Here is a 22,090-nt window from a genome sequence, read left to right on the forward strand (position 1 = left end):
CCTTCCTCTTCACTGATCCTCCCCCTGAAAGCCCCCCCCCCATTCCCATTATATCTTAGCAGACTGGAATCATGCTTTTTCCAGAATTGCATTTTGTTCCACCCTGAGTCAGATTTGAGAAGAAAACATGAGGCAACCAACCTCATATAATCAATATGTTGAGTCTAATTAATGCATGAAAGGGTTAATACCATAGAGTAAGTTGTCCTGCCAGGCTTAGTTATGTCACTTCCCTAACCTTGAGAGGAAATAGGTAATCAAGTCTATTGTCCCCTGGCCCCCAGTCTACCTGAGAGGCTCAGCATATGAAGAGGTTTGCACTGGCCATTTCAGCTCAGCCGCATGGCTCTCACCAAGCCATTATTGAGTTCCTACACCAATAATTTAGGAACTTATACCACTTTGTAACTAAGCTAAGTTTTACTGCCTATGCAACTTTTCTGACTGATGTATCGAAAAGCCCATGAATCTGACCTTTGGAGAGTTTGTAAGTAAGCCATTTTTTAAGTTACCAAATGTGTGGTCTTTGCTTATGCTGGGGGAAGAGGGAAACTTGAAAGGGCATATTTTAATGGTCCAACAGCCAATGTTTCCATGTTTTACTTTGCTACACATTTTGTGATTTTAAATCTCTGCTTTTAAAGAATCTATCTATCTATCTATCTATCTATCTATCTATCTATCTCTCACCAAAGAGTACTTGCCCCAAACTTGGATCGTGGCATCTAGAGATTTCTCCCTCCCCACACCGCCCCACAGTTGGCACCAAAAGAAAAGGGCATATCTCTTAAGTCTCTCAACAGCAAAGCAAAGCAATAAAAACTCAGAACATAGGTAAGCATTAGAAATTATATCTGATTCCACTCTGCCAGGATACAATGCTAAGTTTAAGTTACACCGTAAAAGCTGTTATTGAGCAGAAACTATGCAGAGTCCAAAACCACAACCATTTAGAGAGTTGAGTTCAGTGTCCTTTCCTTTATCCTCTCTGCCTGTGGACTGGTTTGAGCTGGAGGTTATTAAAGTGGGGAGAGGCTAAAGTTTTCATGCTGGAGGCTCTGTGTGCAGTACAGTTTTGATAAGTAGCCAGCGGACCCCTCCAATGTGCTTTCAGACAATTATCTGAAAGGAACACACATAAAAATCACATGACTGCACCAACAGTGGTTGCAAGCGTTTTGTGCAAATTTTGCTCTGACCCTTCGTCTCATTTCACACAGAAGTCACGGAATGCACCTAGGATTGCTCAACACATAGCTGACACAGCAACAGACCTAAGCAGTAATAAAAACATGGATGCTGAATTCCAAAACACAGTGGCCATATCAGCCATTAGTTAAAAGCCTTGGTAGATCAATGTGGGTGGAATGCAAACTGCAAGAACAGAAATCCCAAAACAGGGGCCAATGCTGAAAAGGTCCTGCTCTGTCCCCTGACAAATGCCACTCAGTTTATCTCAATGAACAGGGCAGTGTGTCCTGTTTCATTGTCTGAGGCCAAATGGGAACGTATCGTCCCAAAGCAGTGCTACCATCGAGTCCCGGCTAGATCTCGTGAGATTTCAACAAGATCTTGTAAGATCTCAAGAGATTTTGGCAAGATCTCGTGAGATCTCACCAGAAGCTGGTGCCACTGCCAGACCACTTATCTGTTGATGGTGGAGGTGACGGCTGTGATGGTCAGGGGGGGACCAGCTTGGACTTCAGGTGCCTGAGGCAGATGTCTCATCCTGCCTCAAGGGTAGGCCAGCCCCGTCAATGAAATGAGAGCAGATCCTTACTGAATAATCTAAACCAGGGTTTCCCAAACTTGGGTCTCTAGCTGCTTTTGGACTACAACTCCCATCATCCCTAGCTAGCAGGAGCAGTGGCCAGGGATGATGGGAATTGTAGTCCAAAAACAGCTGGAGACCCATCTTTGGAAAACTCTGATTGAAACATAAGGAAATGCTTCAGCTGTTTATCTGAATCAATTCATTCCGTAACTGAAAGAAAGAATGAATGAAAGAGGAAAAGTTTTTCCTGTACTGGAAGAATGAGATAGAAGAGCCCTGAGACTGTAGAGCACAGGTGGTTAACCTGTGGCCCTCCAGATGTTGTTGGACTGCAACTGCTGTCTGTGCCAGCTGGCAGGCCCATGGTCAAGGTTGATGGGAGTTGTAGTCCAACAGCATTTGCAGGGCAACCTCATCCTTGTAAGAGGGCATTTCACCATTTCAGAGTGCAGGTGGAGCATATCATTATTAAATGCTCCTTCACATGAAAAAATTCCCAGCATGTAGAAACTTAGCACACAAGGATGGAGAAAGGTTCTAACTCAGTGCTTCCCTTGCTGTGAGAATTCTGCGTGTTTGTTTTATGTGGAGAGACTCTCAAAATGTCAGGGACTGTGCTGAGGAGGGCTGCACTGAGGAAGAATGGTGATAGCCTCCCCCTCCCCCTGCTCCGGGTCCTGAATCTTCCCAGGAGCAGGAGGATGGTATAGATTTGGAACAGTGGTTTGCAGAGGGGCATAGTTCAGAAGGCAGAAGCTGGGAAATACTGGATGGGGAACAGCTAGAAGAAGAAACACTGGAAGAGAGAGGGTTAACAGATTCACAGTCTCTGGACAGCATTCATCCTCCTTCTCCAAAGTCACAGAGAGCTCAGAAAGTGTCAGAACAGACAGGTACAAGCTCAGATCACAAGATGTAGGAGTGAGATAGATTAATAGGGACAGAGAGGGGGAGTGACCCTTAACTGGGAGCACCACATTTCTAGGAGATAGGTTCTTTGTTCTCTAGGTGATTATCAAAGATTGTAATTGGTAAGACGTTCCTTTCTTTGATCTTCTTATCTACTGCCACGGGGAGAGGAAGCCAATTCCCTGAAGCCTGACAACATCCCAGCAGACCCCATTGCTGATAATGGTCCCTGGCCATCCCGCCCGCCCCCTTTAAAATAACTTGTCTTTGTCTGACAGCCTGATTTTAGCAGCCATTTTAATTTCCCACATTGCTCCTGACATCATATGGGGCACTGCTCTGAGTGCTGCTGCCTACTGCCTCCATCACCAGGTGAGCCTTCCAGGGGCCACCAATGGACCACTAAACTCAAGCCTCTTCATATCTGGAGCTGGTCCTGCACTTCACCAAAGCACCACCTTTCTCAGCCAACCAATTACACCCTCTTTCTGCCAATTCTGACGCTTACGGTTGCATCCTCACACCCTGCCCATTGAGGTCTGTTGTACAGTTGCTGTCTCCATCACTTTTGCTGCTTCCTCTGTCACAAACACCTGACCCAATACTCATGGCTTTGTGACATCAACAGTAATATAGCCAATACCCACCCTCTGCTCAGAAAACTCTGCTTCCCTAGCAACCAGCGCGCTTAAGGCATGGGACAAAAAGAGATTAGGGTTCTTTGTTCTCTCGCTGTGATTATCAAAGTTTCTAACTGGTAAGAAGACTCCTTTTCCTTTGTTCTGCTTATCTACTGCCATGGGGGGAGGAAGCCAGTTCCCCGAAGCCTGACACAAAGATGTGATTGTTGTACCTGCAGTCTGAAGTGGTACGGTCTGTTCTACTATCCCAGGGCTCTCCCACTTCATTCTGTTGTGGGTTTAGACACAACTTGGTTTCCGCTGCCAGCCCGTTACATAATTGTCAAAATTATTAATTTGTTCAGGGCGCTAGCCAGTCTTCTCTTCTCTCTGGAGGCTCTCTGTTCAAATCAGTAGTAGGTCGGGAGCTCAGCAAGGCATTAATACTCCGTGCCAGGACTTGGATAGAAGAAGGGTGGCAACTTTGCTTGACAAATCTATCAAAACAGAGTTTGACCTTTGATGGTTATTCATTGAGCTGATCGTCTTTGTAAGTGACTAAGGTAGTTAACGCATCATAAAAATCTACACAAGCGACTTGGCAAGTGTCCTCTTGGTTGCCTTGGCCAATTACTGCATCCATCACTTAGGCTGATGTTTATATGTAAATCACTCGCTGTACCATTTTCATTTTTCATGGGAAGTCTGCACAAGCCTTTTAAAATATCCATCTCCGGCACCCAGAGATTTGCTTTTATCTTTCAGCATTAATATTTACCACCACCCAGGCGTAGGAGATAGTCGCTGGGAAGTTCCAGTTTCCTTGCCAAGACAGACTTTTGTTTAAATTTATAATGGTCGCTCTTTGGGGAATTGCTGAGAAGTTAAGTCTGTGCTTTGTTTTTGATCGGCTTGGATTTGGAGCATCTCAAGTAAGAAAAGAGGTATCACACATCTGGAGAGTGTCATGTACAGTAGTGCTTTGAGTGTTCTGCTAAGACTGGGGAAGAGACCCAGGTGCAAATCTCCACCACCCAGTTATGAAGCTTACCGGGTGATCTTAGATGAGTCACTATCTCTCTCAGCCTAACCCACCCCACAGGGCTGTTGTGAGGGTAAAAGTGGTGGGAGATAATGTTTGAATTTGTAGGCTACCCTGTGTGCTGGTCCTGTGTGTGTGTGTGTGTGTGTGTGTGTGTGTGTTACCATGCGGCGTGGTCTGTGTCTGGTCCAAGGCTGAAGCGGGGTCCAAGGCAGGGAGTCAGGTGTGGTCAGGAACTCTGGCAGAAAGCAGGACAGGGTGCCGGCAGGAACAGGTAACCAATGATGTTGCTCCCGCAACCTGGGACTGGGCGGGCAGGTCTTTATCTCCTCTGAGGCATAGGGTGGCCCCAGTCCACAGGTGACTCACCTCACCTGGCCTGGAGGCGAGCACTCCTCCTGAGAGAACTTAGTTCCCTCCACCTCTCTGCCCTGAGCCTCTGCAGCTCAGGAGAGGCTGGAGGGTTACCGGACCCAGAGGCAACCTCACCTTCCCCTGACAGGGATGGGAGAGGAGCACCTGCAGGCAATGGGTCCTCGATGACCTCCAGAGTCAGAGTGGATTCAGCTGGTGTCTGCTTCTGAGGATCTGGCACAGGTGAGGGCCCTTCAGGTTCAAGCCCCTGCCCCAGCTCAGCCGGCCCTGGAGGTGGGGACTCCTGTGCAGGCTGGGATTCCTCAGGTTCAGCCTCTGAATCAGATTCCCAGGCCATCACACCCTGAGAGCATTTGTGCAGAAGGGTGGGATTTAAAACACTGCACAAATAAGTAAAGAAAAAAAGGAGGGACAGAACAGAAGAGAATATGGGTCATGCAATTTAACTGAACAGCAATCAGGATCAGAGCTGAGTCGTAACTGGTTGTTGAGTAGAACCACAGTCAGGAACTCGAAGCCAATATGACTCAAGTCCCTGGCCCTCAAGGCTTTCCCCAAGCCACGCCATTCTCTTCCCAGGCGGTTACATTCTGTCCTACAGGGAAGTGGGTGGTGCTGTGGTCTAAACCACCGTGCCTCTTGGGCTTGCCGATCAGAAGGTCGGCAGTTCAAATCCCCACAACAGGGTGAGCTCTTGTTGCTCTGTCCTAGCTCCTGCCAACCTAGCAGTTCGAAAGCATGCCAGTGCAAGTAGATAAATAGGTACCACCCCAGTGGGAAGGTAAATGGCATTTCCATGCGCTCTGGTTTCCGTCACTGTGTTCTGTTGTGCCAGAAGTGGTTCAGTCATGCTGGCCATATGACCCGGAAAGCTGTCAGTGGAAGGTCCCTCAGCCTGAAAACGAGATGTGCACTGCAACACCATAGTCACCTTTGACTGGACTTCACTGTTCAGAGGTCCTTTACATTTACTTTACCTTACATCTTGTCCTGACTCTGATCTGCATCCTTTTCATGTGCTGGAATGTGCCCTTGCCCTGTGACAGTTCCACTTACTTGTCTGAATGAAGGCTGAGGGAGGGTGTAGTAACCTTGAACTTTTAAGCGCGCGCACACACACACACACACACACACACACACACAAATTCATTGGTTTTTAAGCAAATACAGATACAAGAACCATTAAACACTTATCCAGCAGTACACCTAATGGTGTTTGTTCTATCCATTGACTTTAGACACAAGCTTATACATTCCATGTTAAAACCTATTACTTAACATAACCTCTTCGCTGAGAAGATTGAGCAGTTAGTATAACAAGTTCTTGATGTGGGTCATTAACATTCTTCAAGCAAGGGGTTCACCTTGGACAGTGTCTCTATTTGTCATGCCTTTAATTTCACTTCTGTGTCTGGTGAGATGCTAAGACATTGCTGTATCCCAGATATTATTTTCCCTATCTTCTTCGTCTTCTTTAAATATATTTTTTTATTTGCTTTTCTGTTATGTCTCATAATCAACACATGCTATGTTACAGTCATACTTAAAAAAATAGCATAGGTATAAAACATAAACATATGATAGTGATAATAACGTATCTAGATTCTAACGTATCTGGGAACGGCGGGGTATAAATAATAATAATAATAATAATAATAATAATAATAATAATAATAATATTTCTTCCAAGATTATTTAAATCCTCTATGTCTTTTCTTTCTTTTCTTTTCTTTTACACAGTAGTCATCATAAATAAATGAGAATAAAAATGTGCACTCCACTATCCAACCTCCCAAAATTTCAACACCTCTTGCAATGGTTTGACCCCTTTCCGTTTTAACAGTAGAAACACCCTCCATATCTCCTCATAATCATTTCTCCTGCTTTTTTCCCATCTTACTTTAATGGCACATGTTAATTTATCATTAATAGTTATATCCCATTCCCTTATCTTCTGTCCCCAACATCTCACTGCCTCTCCCCAGCATATGTCAGCAGAGGCAATTGCCTCACGTTGCCCAATGACAGGGCTGGCTCTGACCTTTATGTATTGCAGCAGCAGCAGAGATCCAGACTTTAGGTCCACCCAGGCATGCCAGAGTTAAATTTGCTGGTGTTCCAAATGGAGCACCTTTCTTCTAACCTAATGAATGGAAGAGGGACAAAAGGCAGGAGGTAAACAGTGAACCCAGGTGCCAGGCCCAAAAACTTTTGTTTGGTTCTCCGGTGAACAAGTGGCCTTTTGTTTTCTTCTTGTACCAGCCTATGGAGCGCATCTCCAATTAGTGTAATTCAGCCCAGCTCTTCCCTGGAACTCTGCTGACAGTCACCACCCGCAGATGTCCTTTTAACAAGACTTGGACTGCACCGCCTGCCAGTTACATCGCTCTGCCGTTTCATTATATTTTGCACATTATCACTGATATTCATTTTTAACTAGGTATTCATCCCTTGGCATTCTCATGCAGGAGGCCACTGCATTTAGCTCAGAAAAGCCTTAGAGTGGCATAATCATTTCTTCCAGTGATTCAAGTTCTCATTTATTCCTCTTGAATCCCCAAGGGACTAGAGCAGTCTTACCTTCTTCTTCTTCTTTGGCGACCACTCATAGCTGATTAAGATTGTCTTCCATGAACACGGTTTTAACAGTGAGTCCGTAAGTGACTGTGGAGGCCAATTCTGGATCCACACGTCCTTCCACAGTGGGGACATAGGTTTCCGGGCGGGAGTTGATCAAGGTGAAGGTTTGTCAAGCGTGCCTTCCTCTTAGCACGTTTCTCCTTTTCGTCCTGAGTTTGAGCGTCTTCAAAGCTCATGGCACCTTTGGTAAAGGCTGTTCTCCAATTGGAGTGATCGCAAGCCAGTGTTCCCCAGTTGTCATGTTTATACTACATTTTTAAAGATTTGCCTTGAGAGAGTCTTTAAACCTCTTTTGTTGACCACCAGCATTACGCTTTCCATTTTAAAATTTGGAATAGAGTAGTTCCTTTGGAAGATGATAATCAGGCATCTGAACATAACTGAAGTTGATGTTGAAGACCACGTTATGATAGACGGTAGAGGCCCCTGGGTCTAGTAGCACTTTTGTGATGTCACATGCCAGCAATGTCATGCGCTAGTGATGTCATAATCATGTATGTTTCCTTAACTCTCACAGCTGTAGCTGCTCCTGGCAAGGGGGCCACTCTGTGATCAAGACTGGACCTACCATTAGGCAGAGTGAGGCAGTGACAGAAGTAAGCCAGCAATAAATCACACACAAGTTGGAGTGAACTCTTTATTCACAAACACAGGAATGTCAGCCCCAATGAGAACGGCAAGTCATCTCTGGCAGGTCTTGCTGCCACGAAGCACTTGCTGAGACTGAAGGTCCCTGCCTCTCCACAGCTGCCTGTCCCTTCCTCCCCAGGGTTTCTCCCAAGCAATCTGAGATGATGCCTGCATGAAGATAACGTTGCCTCCATCCTCTCCTCTGGGAGAGAAGCTGTGAGGGGAGCTTGTCACAGCTGCAGGGGGAGACGCCCATGCCTCTTCACCAGCCTGACTCACCTCTGCTGCTTCTTCTTCTTTTTTTTAAATAATATTTATTAAAGTTTCAGAAAAGTTACAAGAGTAAGAAAAAAGAGAGAGAGAAAAGCAAAAAATACAAAATACAAAAAATAAAAGCAATTAAAAACAAATCAACCTTTCCATGTCTTGACTTTCATTTACTTGTTTCCCTGACCTCCTCACCCCTCCCTTTTTTGTATTCTAGTTCAATTAGTTATTTCAGCAAATCCTTTCCATTTTTGCTTTTATCTTAATATATTATAACTTTACATTCTCACCTATTAACAATCCATTTTTAAATACTCCTTTATAGCTTTACTGCTAAAACCACATAAGTTCATTCCAACATCCTTCTAACATTCCTTAATTTTACAATGTTTCTGTAAATAGTCTTTAAATTTCTTCCAATCTTCCTCCACCGACTCTTCTCCCAGGTCTCGGATTCTGCCAGTCATTTCCGCCAGTTCCATGTACTCCATCACCTTCATCTGCCATTCTTCCCGGGTGGGTAGATCTTGTGTCTTCCAATACTTTGCGATGAGTATTCTTGCTGCTGTTGTGGCATACATAAAAAAAGTTCTATCCTTCTTTAACACCAATTGGCCGACCAGGCCCAGGAGAAAGGCCTCTGGTTTCTTCGGGAAGGTATATTTAAATACATTTTTCATTTCATTATAAATCATCTCCCAGAAAGCCTTAATCCTTGGGCACGTCCACCAAAGGTGAAAGAATGTACCTTCAGTCTCTTTACATTTCCAACATTTATTATCAGGCAAATGATATATTTTTGCGAGCTTGACTGGAGTCATGTACCACCTGTAAATCATTTTCATAATATTCTCTCTTAAGGCATGTAATGACTCACCTCTGCTTCTTGGCCTCCCTCCTCTCCTACTTCAGTTTCTGCCGCTTATTCTAGACTTCTTTCTGTCACAGACTCTCCCTTCTCACGAAGCCCTGTTACCTCTTCAGTTTCCAACACCTCCTCTTCCCAGTCATCCCACCACCAATCCACTCCTCTGAGTCTTCTTTCCTTGGGGGTTCCCCAGCTGGTTCTGCCCAACATTCCTTTGCATCCATCCAGTCCATGACGGACAGCTGTCTCAGGTGGAGAATGCTGGGAGACAGGCAGTAGGGAATAGGATGGTGGTTCAGTAGCAGGGAGGCTGGTGCAGGGCAAATGTACTAGTGGAGCCATTCTGGCACTCCTCCCTGCACCCTGATACCCACAGCTCAAGTGGATATTCCCCATTTCTGCCTAACCATTGTGGCAAGTGAAGTTACAACTCAGTCTAGTTACCGTTGGTATTCAACTCCCAGTAAACTCGCAAAAATGTATAAAACAGGGTCAAATATATGTTGGAAATGTATGGAAAAAGAAGGCACCTTTTATCCTATTTGGTGGATGTGTAAGGTAGGAAAAGAATTTTGGGAAATGATATATAATGAATTGAAAAAAATGTTTAAAATAACTTTTTCTAAAAAACAACAACCCTGAAGCTTTTCTTTTAGGACTTACAGGTGCCGAAATCTCAATAGAGCAGAAAATATTATTTATGTATGCGACCACGATTGCGTGGATGTTATTGGCCCAGAGGTGGAAAGAAAATAAAGTCCCGACCAGAGAAGAATGGCAGATGAAGTTGATTATGTTGAAATGGCAAAAATAACCGGAAGGCTCAGAAATCAGGAAGACCAAAACTTTAATAAGGAATGGGGGAAATTTATAATTTATCTTAGAAATCATTGTAAACAGTTATAATTGTTAGTGGGATTGGGATAACACTTGTAGTTTGATGGTGTATTTTGTATACACAGTCATACCTCAAGTTGAATGCGCTTCGGGTTGAGCGCGTTTGAGTTGCGCTCCGCGGCAACCCGGAAGTAACGGAGCGCATTACTTCCGGGTTTTGCCACTTGCGCAGGTGCAGACGCTCAAAATTATGTCACGCGCATGCGCGGTAGCAGCGAAATGCGATCCGCGCATGCAGAAGGAAATGATTAACAATAGGACCCACAAAGGAGAGGAGGGAAGTCCAGGAGATTCCTTGGAATCTTGTTTCTATGATGTAGGATATTTGATGGTAAAACTTTAACTGGGAAAACCAAATAAATAAATTTATAAAAAACAACAACTCAGTCTAGTTTGAATTCTCAGACTGCCTCATTCTTCTCATTCTGGCTACCAGGATTCTGTCAACATTTTTTCCCCCTCTTCCCAGAGGCAACCTGAGGTTATTGTTGACAGGGCATTAGAGCGAAGTTTATTGTACGCGCTGCAAGACAGATTACGGCAAAATCAAACATCAGATTTTCTACCTTGGAAATAAACCGCCAAGTGACTAAGAAATGAAATGTACTTTCTCCGGAAATATGTAAACAACTATCATTCATGCTGAAGTTCCAATGGCAGTATATGAGTTTTTCAATTAAATTCAAGTCAGCCATGCAGGGACTATGACATCCGTAATTAAAATGTGTTACTTGGGAACTAATAACTTTGAAGCCGAGAGGACGTTTTTGTAAATCAAGTGTAAATACCATTCGCTGCCTCGGATGCTAGAATTATGCTCTCAAGTTTATTTCTGATTAACCACATTGCATATGTCTGAACTAGGACTATCATCCATTTTTATTGATCAGTCATCTGCTTTTTTAACCAACTGATCCATTAATCACATAGATTTAAATAATGTGCATGTTGATGCAAACCTCAGTATAAGTGTCTTTTGAGACACGGATTGAACGATAACTTACAACCGAACAAGGAAAAATCAGCTCCTGCTGATTTGTTAGAGGAAATATTAAAGCTGAACATTTGTTTGTTTTCATTCATTGCCACAGTAACTCACAGTAACTTTGCCACAGTAACTAAAATAGCTGGGGGGCGGGGGGGGGGGGAGAGATGAATACTTAAGGTGCAGTCATCACCAAAGAATGTAAATTAAAATACAGCCCCTTGCAATTCTCCATCTTATTTGTGGCCAAGAGCCACAGGGAGAACCATATCACCAGATTTCTCCAGGAGGAGCAGAAATACCCAAGTGTTTTTGGCAGTCGGGCTCCCCATTAGCAATGGCAGTAGCCCAAGTGCTTTCTTAAAAAAAAAATTTTCTTGAAGGAGTATCAGCACAGCCTGGCAGCCATTTTGAAATTTCCACGAATCCTTCGCCTCCACATTACCTAGGCTAGGGGCATGGGTGTAGCCGGGGCGGGGGGGGAGGGGCCAGTAAATAAATAAAAATACTTAACTAAAAGCAGAAATAATCAGAATATTTGACACTGAAATGCTTGCTTGAGGCCACTTGTATTGTAGAGCGGTCATTCAGCACCTTGCAGAGAGTAAAGACCTGGTTAAAGTCGACGGTGGCAGTCGACGGTGAGCATCTCAATGGCTTGGGGGAAAAGGAGGAATTTGAGAAGGAAGTGCTGAAAAGTTTGTTTTAGTTTAGATTTTTTAAAAAATCAGATGAAAAAAGCATGTTCTCTGTAATTTTGCAAAGTATACCGTATTTTTCGCCCTATAGGACCCACTTTTCCCCCTCCAAAAATGAAGGGGAAATGTGGGTGCGTCCTATGGGGCGAATACAGGCTTTCGCTGAAGCCTGGAGAGCGAGAGGGGTTGGTGCGCACCGACCCCTCTCGCTCTCCAGGCTTCAGGAAGCTCTGCGCTACCCTTCCGAGCCCGGCGCGGCTTCGCGCCGGGCTCTGGAGGGTTGCGCAGAGCTGCCTGCATTCCGAAGCCTTGGGTGCACTGAAGAGTGCGCCCGGGCTTCGCACAGCTGTCTGCAAGCCTGGGGAGAACGGCGCGGCTCCCTAGGCTTGCGGATAGCAAGCTGTTCTGGGGGCTGGGGTCAGGGGAAGCTCGGGCTTCCCCCGTGCCAGCCCCGTGCCTGGGGGGGAAATAATTTTTTTCTTTATTTCCCCCCCCCAAAAAAAGGTGCATCCTATAGGGCGGTGCGTCCTATGGGGTGAAAAATACGGTACTCATTAACCACATGAAAGGTACTCCCTGATTTTATTTTTTTTAAAAATTAACTTTATAGTTTTCAAATGACTGAAGATTTTGACAGATTTTTCTGAACACTTGGTATCAAAAGAAAGTAATTTATAACAAATGGGTGTTGTTGTTTTTTAAAATTATTCATGCTTTTCGGGTTTCTACATTTCACTAATTTTGCAATCATTTTAACATTTCAAAACTTGACTTCCTTCCCCTTCTTTCTGTGGTTCCTTAAATTTATTTTTAATATCTTCTGCATATCCAGATTAGCTTAATTAGTTCATTTATGTGTCTACTTTAAATATGTACTCTTATCAAACTGCAGGTTATTACAATAATCCTGCCAATGTTCTCATGTGTTTGTGATTTATTTGTAAATAGTCAAGAAACAATTTCCATTTTTTAAATAAAAAGTTTGTTATCTTGATTTCTTATTCTTCTGGTAAGCTTTGCCATTTCTGCATATTCCATAAGTTTTTGTATCACTTTGCTGGGACTTCTGCTTCCTTCCATTTGGGGGCGAGTAACATTCTCGTCACTTTGGTCGCAGACGTGAATAAGTTTCTATACAGTTTCGATACTTCTGTCCCTGTAATTTCCAAAATTATAAATTGTTGAGACATTTCATTCCTTATCTGCTGGACAGAGGATGCTGACAGATTGCTGTCCTGCCCTCCAACATAAATCCCAGCTATGCCCCTGCCCCAGGGTTAGCACTAATGCTTCCTCTGCTGCTAGGCACACAACACTTCCCCTATTGAAATGGTTCCTTCTAACTCCCATGGAGGTCAATCTGCATAGCTAGGGTCTTATCCAAAGATCTCAAGAGAATCGGTGAAGAGGAGACTGTGGGATGTGATACACAAGGAGCAGTCAAATACGACATTCCTTGTTTTCCTAGAGTGGACATGCAAGGGGATGTTTGGTCCAACCATTTGGAACTTCCTGTTTCCTCCTGGGCTGGGTCATACTTCCTTTGCATGTGACTAGAGGTGGGCGTGACCTTACCTGTGCAGGTAACAAAAGCACAAGGCACGCAACACTCTCTCTCTTTGACTTCTTCCGTTGTGGGAGCAACAGCTTTTTAGTTAGAGATGCTCTATTGGCTTTCAGCCAAAAGAGGACACTGGGATTATTCCTGTATGGGATAGTTCCGCATGTACCATAAATACTTTGCAACTAAGTCTGCCTTCAGGGAGCCAACTGTGGACTGATGATCTCGTGAGTAAATTTCTTTTATTGACTTTAAATAAGATTGTCATGTGTTTATTCTTTTGAGACGGATAAAATGGGGAACTTACCAGGAACATACAATTCAATACTGAATTGTATGATAGTGAAAGGCTTAAACAAGCCTGCAACCAGCCACCCGCTGTGCGTTTGAAAGGGGAATGCACTCTGCTAAGTAAAGGGACTTGCTAACACAAGTTACTGCACCATCACTGCAGATGGTGACAGCAGTCACGAAATTAAAAGACGCCTGCTTCTTGGGAGAAAAGCAATGACAAACCTAGACAGCATCTTAATAAGCAGAGACATCACCTTGCCAACAAAGGTCCGTATAGTAAAAGCTATGGTTTTCCCAGTAGTGATGTATGGAAATGAGAACTGGACCATAAAGAAGGCTAATCACCGAAGAATTGATGGTTTTGAATTATGGTGTTGGAGGAGACTCTTGAGAGTCCCATGGACTGCCAGAAGATCAAACCTCTTCATTCTTAAGGAAATCGGCCTTGAGTGCTCACTGGAAGGACAGATCGTGAAGCTGAGGCTCCAATACTTTGGCTACCTCATGAGAAGAGAAGACTCCCTGGAAAAGACCCTGATGTTGGGAAAGATGGAGGGCACAAGGAGAAGGAGATGACAGAGGACAAGATGGTTCGACAGTATTCTCGAAGCTACCAGGATGAGTTTGACCAAACTGCGGGAGGCAGTGGAAGACAGGAGGGCCTGGTGTGCTCTGGTCCATGGGGTCACGAAGAGTTGGACACAACTAAATGACTAAACAACAATAACAACAAACACAAGTTAGGAAGGATATTAATAAACAATATATCCTCTCTTGCCTTCCTGGACATTCCCACAGAGACAAGGCAAATGGATACCTGATGCCATGAAGACCATTGAATTACATTACTGGAGAGCATCAAGGGACTACATATGACCACAAACTTGACATGAGCCAACAGTGTGACACGGCAGCTAAAAAAGCCAATGCAATTCTGGGCTGCATCAATAGGAGTATAGCATCTAGATCAAGGGAAGTAATAGTGCCACTGTATTCTGCTCTGGTCAGACCTCACCTGGAGTACTGTGTCCAGTTCTGGGCACCACAGTTCAAGAAGGACACTGACAAACTGGAACGTGTCCAGAGGAGGGCAACCAAAATGGTCAAAGGCCTGGAAACAATGCCTTATGAGGAACGGCTAAGGGAGCTGGGCATGTTTAGCCTGGAGAAGAGGAGGTTAAGGGGTGATATGATAGCCATGTTCAAATATATAAAAGGATGTCACATAGAGGAGGGAGAAAGGTTGTTTTCTGCTGCTCCAGAGAAGCGGACATGGAGCAATGGCTCCAAACTACAAGAAAGAAGATTCCACCTAAACATTAGGAAGAACTTCCTGACAGTAAGAGCTGTTCGACAGTGGAATTTGCTGCCAAGGAGTGTGGTGGAGTTTCCTTCTTTGGAGGTCTTTAAGCAGAGGCTTGACAACCACATGTCAGGAGTGCTCTGATGGTGTTTCCTGCTTGGCAGGGGGTTGGACTCGATGGCCCTTGTGGTCTTTTCCAACTCTATGATTCTATGATTCTATGATAAGAATAGTAGAGAGAACCCTGCTGTAGATGAGGACCCTCAAGTTTTCCTGCTAGTTGCCTCTAGCTCAGTCTTCCAAATCTGCCCACAATCCTGTGGGCCAGTTCATCTCATTCATGGCTGGGTGTTTGTTTGGTGGATTGAGCTTTATTTAAGTTAAAAAAGCACCCCACATTATTTAATTAGTGCTAAAACACTAATTGATTGCCCAATTATTGCCTACAAAACATCAAAAGTGTTTAGTTTTATTTTTTTTGTATAGGAATTGTAGCTCAAAAGTGGTTAATTTAAAAAAGGGTGGGCATTATTGCATTGGTGGATAGTGGAAATGCGCCAAGCTTTTGAAAATAAAATAAAAAAATCAATTCTTCAATTAGTGCTATAATGCTCTTTTATTTCAGTGCTAATTGCGCATATATTTCACTATATTAAAAATACAGCCCTGGAAAGCATTTTTTAAAACGCTGATTAAAAACATGGCACCCACAGAAATAGTCTTAAATATAGCAAAGGGGTGTGCCAAGAGATGATCCTTTTCTAGCTTAATACATCACTAGGCATGTTGAAACCGTTCCATTTTTTCATTTTTCATTTCACTTTTATTTGTAATATTGCCTTTCTACATTATTATTATGTATTTTATTTGTAATATTGCCTTTCTACATTATTATACGCAAAATGGTTTATAAGCTGAAGAAACAACAAAGATCATACACCTTATAAATAACCTGGACAAAAATGTCTTCTAGGGCTGGAGGTTGGGGCAAGGCTGGTGGGAAAAGACTTTGCCTGGTGGCCAAGCAGAAAGTCTCTCTCCCTCATCATGACTCTGGGAAGAGCAGAACAAGAGGCAGAACAATGGGTTCCTTTCCCATTCCTTCCAAAAGAGTTTCCTGCAGTTGTGGGGGGGGGGGGACTGTGGGTGTTATGTACTGAGGTTCTCACCCTAGGCCAGCAGGGGGATACTGTAGATAGTTATGCAAATGAAGGATTGAAAGTGACATTCAGTGATTGGATAGTTTTGGAAAGTTGCTACAGTAACGTTGTACTGGACCTCTATATAAGCAGGCTGACTTGAGCCCTTCAGTTCAGTTCTGTTCTGGCCTCTGAATAAACAAGAGCTGTTTGAAGAATCGCTGTGTCGTCTGATATGTTCACCCACAACTTAACATTGGGGGGTGGAAAAACTGCAGGGAAAACACAGGAGGACAAATATTTGATTATAATGTCTGTCAGATGACCCAGAAAAAGTGAATGTTTGGCCCACTTTCAGAGAGAGTGCATCTGATGAATATTCTGCATTTGTGAATATTAATCCCTCCCCTGCTGAACTTCCCTCTGCTGTATCTCCCTCCCTTCCCTGTTTTGTTGTTTCTTCCGCTGCTAACAGTTAAGATTTGTAGACCTATTAGGGCAGGAGCAGGCATTTCGCTGATATCAACACCACTGGGGACATCAACATTTGCAGCTGAGAATTCCAAGGAGAATTTGGGGAACAGATTTCTGTTGTTGTACATGACATGAAGGGAATTCTAGGCGAACAGGAGATACTGAAGGGGGTACTTGAGTAATTTCCAGTGCTGCGGCAGAGCTCTGCCTGATAAGATGGCATCTGCAGGAGGGGTGAGATGATATTTCAGGTATCCTGAGTCCAAGGTGCATAGCAGGAGTTTATATACCAAGATCAGCACCTTATAGGTAAAGGTAAAGGACCCCTGGATGGCTAAGACCAGTCAAAGGTGACTATGGGGTTGCGACACTCATCTTGCTTTCAGGCTGAGGGAGCCAGTGTTTGTCCATAGACAGCTTTCTGGGTCATGTGGCCAGCAGGACTAAACCGCTTCTGGTGCAAAAGGACACCGTGGTGGAAACCAGTGCACACGGAAACACCATTTACTTTCCCACCAGAGCAGTACCTATTTATCTACTTGCACTGGCTTGCTTTTGAACTGCTAGGTTGGCAGGAGCTGGGACAGAGAAATGGGAGCTCACTCCGTCATGGGGATTCGAACCGCCAACTTTCTGATTGGCAAGCCCAAGAGGCTCAGTGGTTCAGACCACAGTGCCACCCGTGTCCCAACTCCAACTCCAAGGAGCGAGTGGCAATGGCAGCAGCAGTGGGCAATGCATTTGTTGGAGGCCAGATCTGCTGCCTCTGTGGATTCTGCCGCCTGAGGTGGTTGTTTCACCTTTCCTCATGGGTGGGTCAACCTGGGCTGGAAAGTTCATAGTAGGTGCCACAACCCATCTCTTCTGTCTTTCTTTCTTTCCTCATTCCAGTTATATATATATATATATATATATGCAGGTTTTGGTGTCCTCGGGTGTCTTCCCGTGTAAAACTTTTACACGGGAAGACACCCGAGGACACCAAAACCTGCATTCCTGTACCCGTGAAAATCTACGAAAGCATATATATATATATATATATATATATTTGCTTTCGTAGATTTTCACGGGTACAGGAATGCAGGTTTTGGTGTCCTCGGGTGTCTTCCCGTATATATATATACACACACACACACACACACACACAAACACACACGCACACACACACACGCACGCACACACACACAGTGGAACCTCAGGTTGTGAACGTGATCCATGCGGGAAGCACGTTCGCAACCTGCAGGGTTCACAACCCGCAGCGCCGCATCTGCTCACGTGCGGGTCGCAATTCGACACTTCTGCGCATGTGCAAAGCACGATTTAGTGCTTATGCGCGAGCACCGAAACCCAGAGGTCACCTGTTCCGGTACTTCCGGGTTCGGCATGGTGTGCAACCCGAAAACGCATAAACTGAAACGTCTGTAACCCAAGGTACCACTATACCGTATTTTTCGCTCTATAGGACACACTTTCCCCCCTCCAAAAATTAAGGGGAAATGTGTGTGCGTCCTATGGAGCGAATGCAGGCTCCTTGGCTTCAGTGATAGCAACGCGAAGCCTCCGACGCGCAGAGGGAGTGCACCGACCCCTCTCACTCTCCAGGCTTCAGGGATAGCGCCTGAAGCCTTCGGAGCGCAGCGCGAGTTCCCGCTGCGCTCCGGAGGCTTCGGGTTCCTTTTGCTGAAGCCGGGAGAGCAAGACTCTCCTGGCTTCAGCAGAGAGGGAGGAGAAATGGAAGGGGCTCTGTTTCTCCTGCCGCTTCGCTGAAGGGGCGCTGAGCAGAGAGGGGGAGAATTTTTTCCCTTTGTTCTCCCCCTCTAAAACAAGGTGTGTCCTATGGTCGGGTGCATCATGCACACACACACACACAAACACACACACACACACAGACCTTTTTTCTTTAGGCTCTATAAATTGGAGAAGACAGGAGATTATTTGGATGGCCTCATGGCTTGATTGTGAATGTTATAATTGCACTTGAAACGTTATGCAAGTCTCAGCCATGAGGGCAGGCACTTTTATTACATTGTCTAGCACGTGACTGGCGAAGGCTCATTCTGAGCTGGCCAGCCTTGGCCAGATGCTGAGCTTCATAAAGCACCGATATTTATACAATATTTATTGGAAGCAGATTTTGGCTCGGCATCAAGGCAGCCGCATCAGAGCAGATGTGTGAGTCACTGAAAGGCTCCTTCTACACTCCGGCAAGTCGCCGCAGCTGCTTTGGTTAACCGACAGCTCTTTAGATTATAATGACTAATTGGCAGTCAGACAAAACAACGGCTCTTCCTACATGAACTCATTAGCCTAAACTGTTCAGCAAAAGTATACAGAAAAGGGAGAGCCTTAACCAAACAATGGTGGAACTAGGCCAGAGGCCTCGGAAATGGCAAAATACAAAACTGTTTTGTTCACTCTGCCTTTGCTTGCTTTCAGCCAATGGCTACTGAACCATAGCTGTCAACTTACAGATTTGAAAATAAGGGACCAGCAGCCTCGAAAATAAGGGATCAGCAGCCAAAATAAGGGATTTTCCGAGCACAGGTATGTTCAACTTCTGAGCCCCTCCGAGCCAAAGGCAGAAAGCCCAGCCATCAGCCAAACGAAGCCTCAAGCGGTGGTTCCCACAGCGCAGCAACCTGGCAAAGGGGATGCAGCAAGGAAAACCACCGTCCCCTCTCCGCTGGGAAGCGCTGAGCAAAGGCGAGTCCCCAGGCAACGTGGCCGATTTGATCGGCACAAGGCATGCAAGCTCCACCCCCCCAGTTGTTCTTAGACTCCTTATTGGGTGAGCAATGCAGCCAAGCAACACAGTTGGACCTCCCTCCTCCCTGGCCGGCAGGGAGGGAGGGAGAGGAGCAGCTTCCTTTGAAACCCGGGAAATTTAAGGGACATCATCAATAAGGGACAGCAGCGGGACACGGAGCTGGGATAAGGGACTTTCCCGCCAAATAAGGGATGGTTGACAGCTATGTACTGAACCTATGAAGGTCCTTCTGGCTTTAAGGACTGCAATCCTCAAGACATTGCAGCATACGCTCCAACTTTCCTCAGATGACAAAAAGGGACATTTCTCACTCCTCCCCCAACTGACCCTCCTCAGCCCCCAATTTTTGGTGTCCCCTCCACCCGCAGAGCATTTGCTAACAGAATAACGGCGAGTGCCATCGCCACTTCACCAATGGGATACAGCACACATGCCCTCCACCGTCCTGAGAAATCCCCTTAATCTCTAATTTTATTTAATTCTTTGGTAGATTGACAAAAAGAACAATGCACACCAATAAATGAATCTTAGAAAGGGGCAAGATTAGACGCAGATGCACAAAGCATTTTTAAAATTAATCAAGACTGCTTGCATCCCACTCTGCTCCCTCTTTCTTTCCACCCAGGGCAGCTCTGCCCTCTGCTTGCCCCTCAGAGCCAGTGTATCATTCAGGTCTGGACCTCTGCTCCTCCTTGCCCTCAGCCTCTTTGAACTGCCTAGGGAGGAAGCTGGTAGCGGTGGCCATGGAGAGTCAACTGGGTGCTCTCTTGCAGCTGCCACCATTTTCATCACTCAGGACAAGCACCGACTCATCCTCCTACTCGAATGTGGCACTGGTGGGGGAAATAGGGACATCCCAAGATCAAATCAGAAGCCGGGACTTTTGCAAAACAAATTATGGTGTAAAAGATTAAAATACAGTGGTACCTCAGGTTAAGAACTTAATTTGTTCCGGAGGTCTGTTCTTAACCTGAAACTGTTCTTAACCTGAAGCACCACTTTAGCTAATGGGGCCTCCCGCTGCCGCCATGCCGCCAGAGCACGATTTCTGTTCTCAACCTGAAGCAAAGTTCTTAACCTGAAGCACTATTTCTGGGTTAGCGGAGTCTGTAACCTGAAGCGTCTGTAACCCGAGGTACCACTGTAGAAAGAAAAGGGGGGGGGAGAGAAGTGAGAAGGAAACAATTTACTAAATATGACAGTAGAACCGTGCTGAGGACAAAGGAGGTCAATTAGAAGAAAAGAAGAACTGAAATACGGTTACATGTTCATTGTCCATTATTTGTTCCGTATTGGTTTTTGTCTCTTCTTTTGAAGTTTTCTCCCCCCCCCTTTTTCTTTTATTAGTGTTATGTGTTTTTGTGTTGCAAAATAAAATAAACATATTAAAAAAACCCAAACAAACCGGAAGCCGGGATGGCTTTTGCAATTCCAGACTGTCCCTGGAAAATCGGGGCGCTTGGAGTGTATGTTGCAGCGCTCCCACAATTTAGCTAGGTTTGCCCAGTCTTGCTTGTGCCAATACAGTCATACCTCATGTTACGTCCGCTTCATGTTAAGTTCTTTCAGGTTACGTCCTGCGGTGACCCAGAAGTACCAGAAAGGGTTACTTCCAGGTTTCGCCGCTCACGCATGCGCAGACTCGCAAAATGACGTCACGCGTGTGCGCAGACGCGGCTAATTGCAACCCGCTCATGCGCAGACGTGCCGCTGCGGGTTGCGTTCTTTTCATGTTGCGAACGAGCCTCCAGAACGGATCCCGTTCGCAACCAGAGGTACCACTGTACTGATTTTATTATTTTTGTGGAGTAGGATGATTTCAAAAGCATGCCAAACGGGCAGGAAACTCTGTGCCGTAAAAAAGGGACAATGGCATATTTTAAGGGATGAGTAGCAACCCTCATTTCTGCACACACTCATATCTTCCATCCAGGAAAACAGAGGCATCATTAGTGTCCAGCAGCCACTCCAGCCAGGAAATTAAGGAGGGTATAAAGCAGGTTTTAAGGGATGCGGGTGGCGCTGTGGCTTAAACCACAGAGCCTAGGACTTGCCGATCAGAAGGTCAGCAGTTCGAATCCCCGTGACGGGGTGAGCTCCCGTTGCTCGGTCCCTGCTCCTGCCAACCTAGCAGTTCGAAAGCACGTCAAAGTGCAAGTAGATCAATAGGTACCTCCCCGGTGGGAAGGTAAACAGCGTTTCCATGCGCTGCTCTGGTTTGCCAGAAGCGGCTTAGTTATGCTGGCCACATGACCCGGAAGCTGTACGCTGGCTCCCTCGGCCAATAAAGTGAGATGAGCGCCGCAACCCTAGAGTCGGTTATGACTGGACCTAATGGTCAGGGGTCCCTTCACCTAAAGCAGGTTTGGTAGGGGTATGGCTGGGGAGGCGGACTCTGAAGTGCTGCATAAGTACTATAATGCTAAGCATGATAGTTATGCTTATCTGGCTATTGGTGCTGTTCCACAGGATCTGGGCACAGAGGGGAAAAACACCCTAGAATTTGAAGTCTGGTGTTGTTATCTGGGGGATGTGAATGTACAGAATCCATTACAGTAGATGCAACGAGGCCCATTCAAAGCTACATATCCATAGAATGTGGTTATGTCATAACGGCTCAGTCGACCACTTTTCTGTAGGGGATGAAACCAGACAGTTACATCAGAATTAGTCTGCTGGCTTCTCCAAAGGCTATAAAAATTGGTGGCTGTTCCACCTGGCAGGTGTCTAGAAGGGAAAGACGGCTCAGTTTCTACATCAGTCTGGCTGGGTCCAACCGCCACTGGGCCCCTCTAGAACCTAAAAGCTTCCATATGCAGCCATTCCACCCGGTCATTTGTAAAGTGA

The 22,090-nt window shown here is 45.3% G+C and overlaps 1 long non-coding RNA gene across 1 annotated transcript in view; it reads right to left on the bottom strand.

The window, feature by feature from the left end:
• Nucleotides 1-831: 831 nt before the first annotated feature.
• The window catches only part of LOC309332581, a 102,538-nt gene continuing 81,279 nt past the window's right edge, over nucleotides 832-22,090 (bottom strand). Inside the window, exon 2 of the long non-coding RNA XR_014152199.1 lies at nucleotides 832-1,122. This is a non-coding gene — a long non-coding RNA (uncharacterized lncRNA). The remainder of the gene's footprint in view (nucleotides 1,123-22,090) is intronic.

The sequence above is a fragment of the Podarcis erhardii genome (genome assembly GCF_964252035.2).
Source record: "Podarcis erhardii genome assembly, chromosome: 17".
NCBI lineage: Eukaryota > Metazoa > Chordata > Lepidosauria > Squamata > Lacertidae > Podarcis > Podarcis erhardii.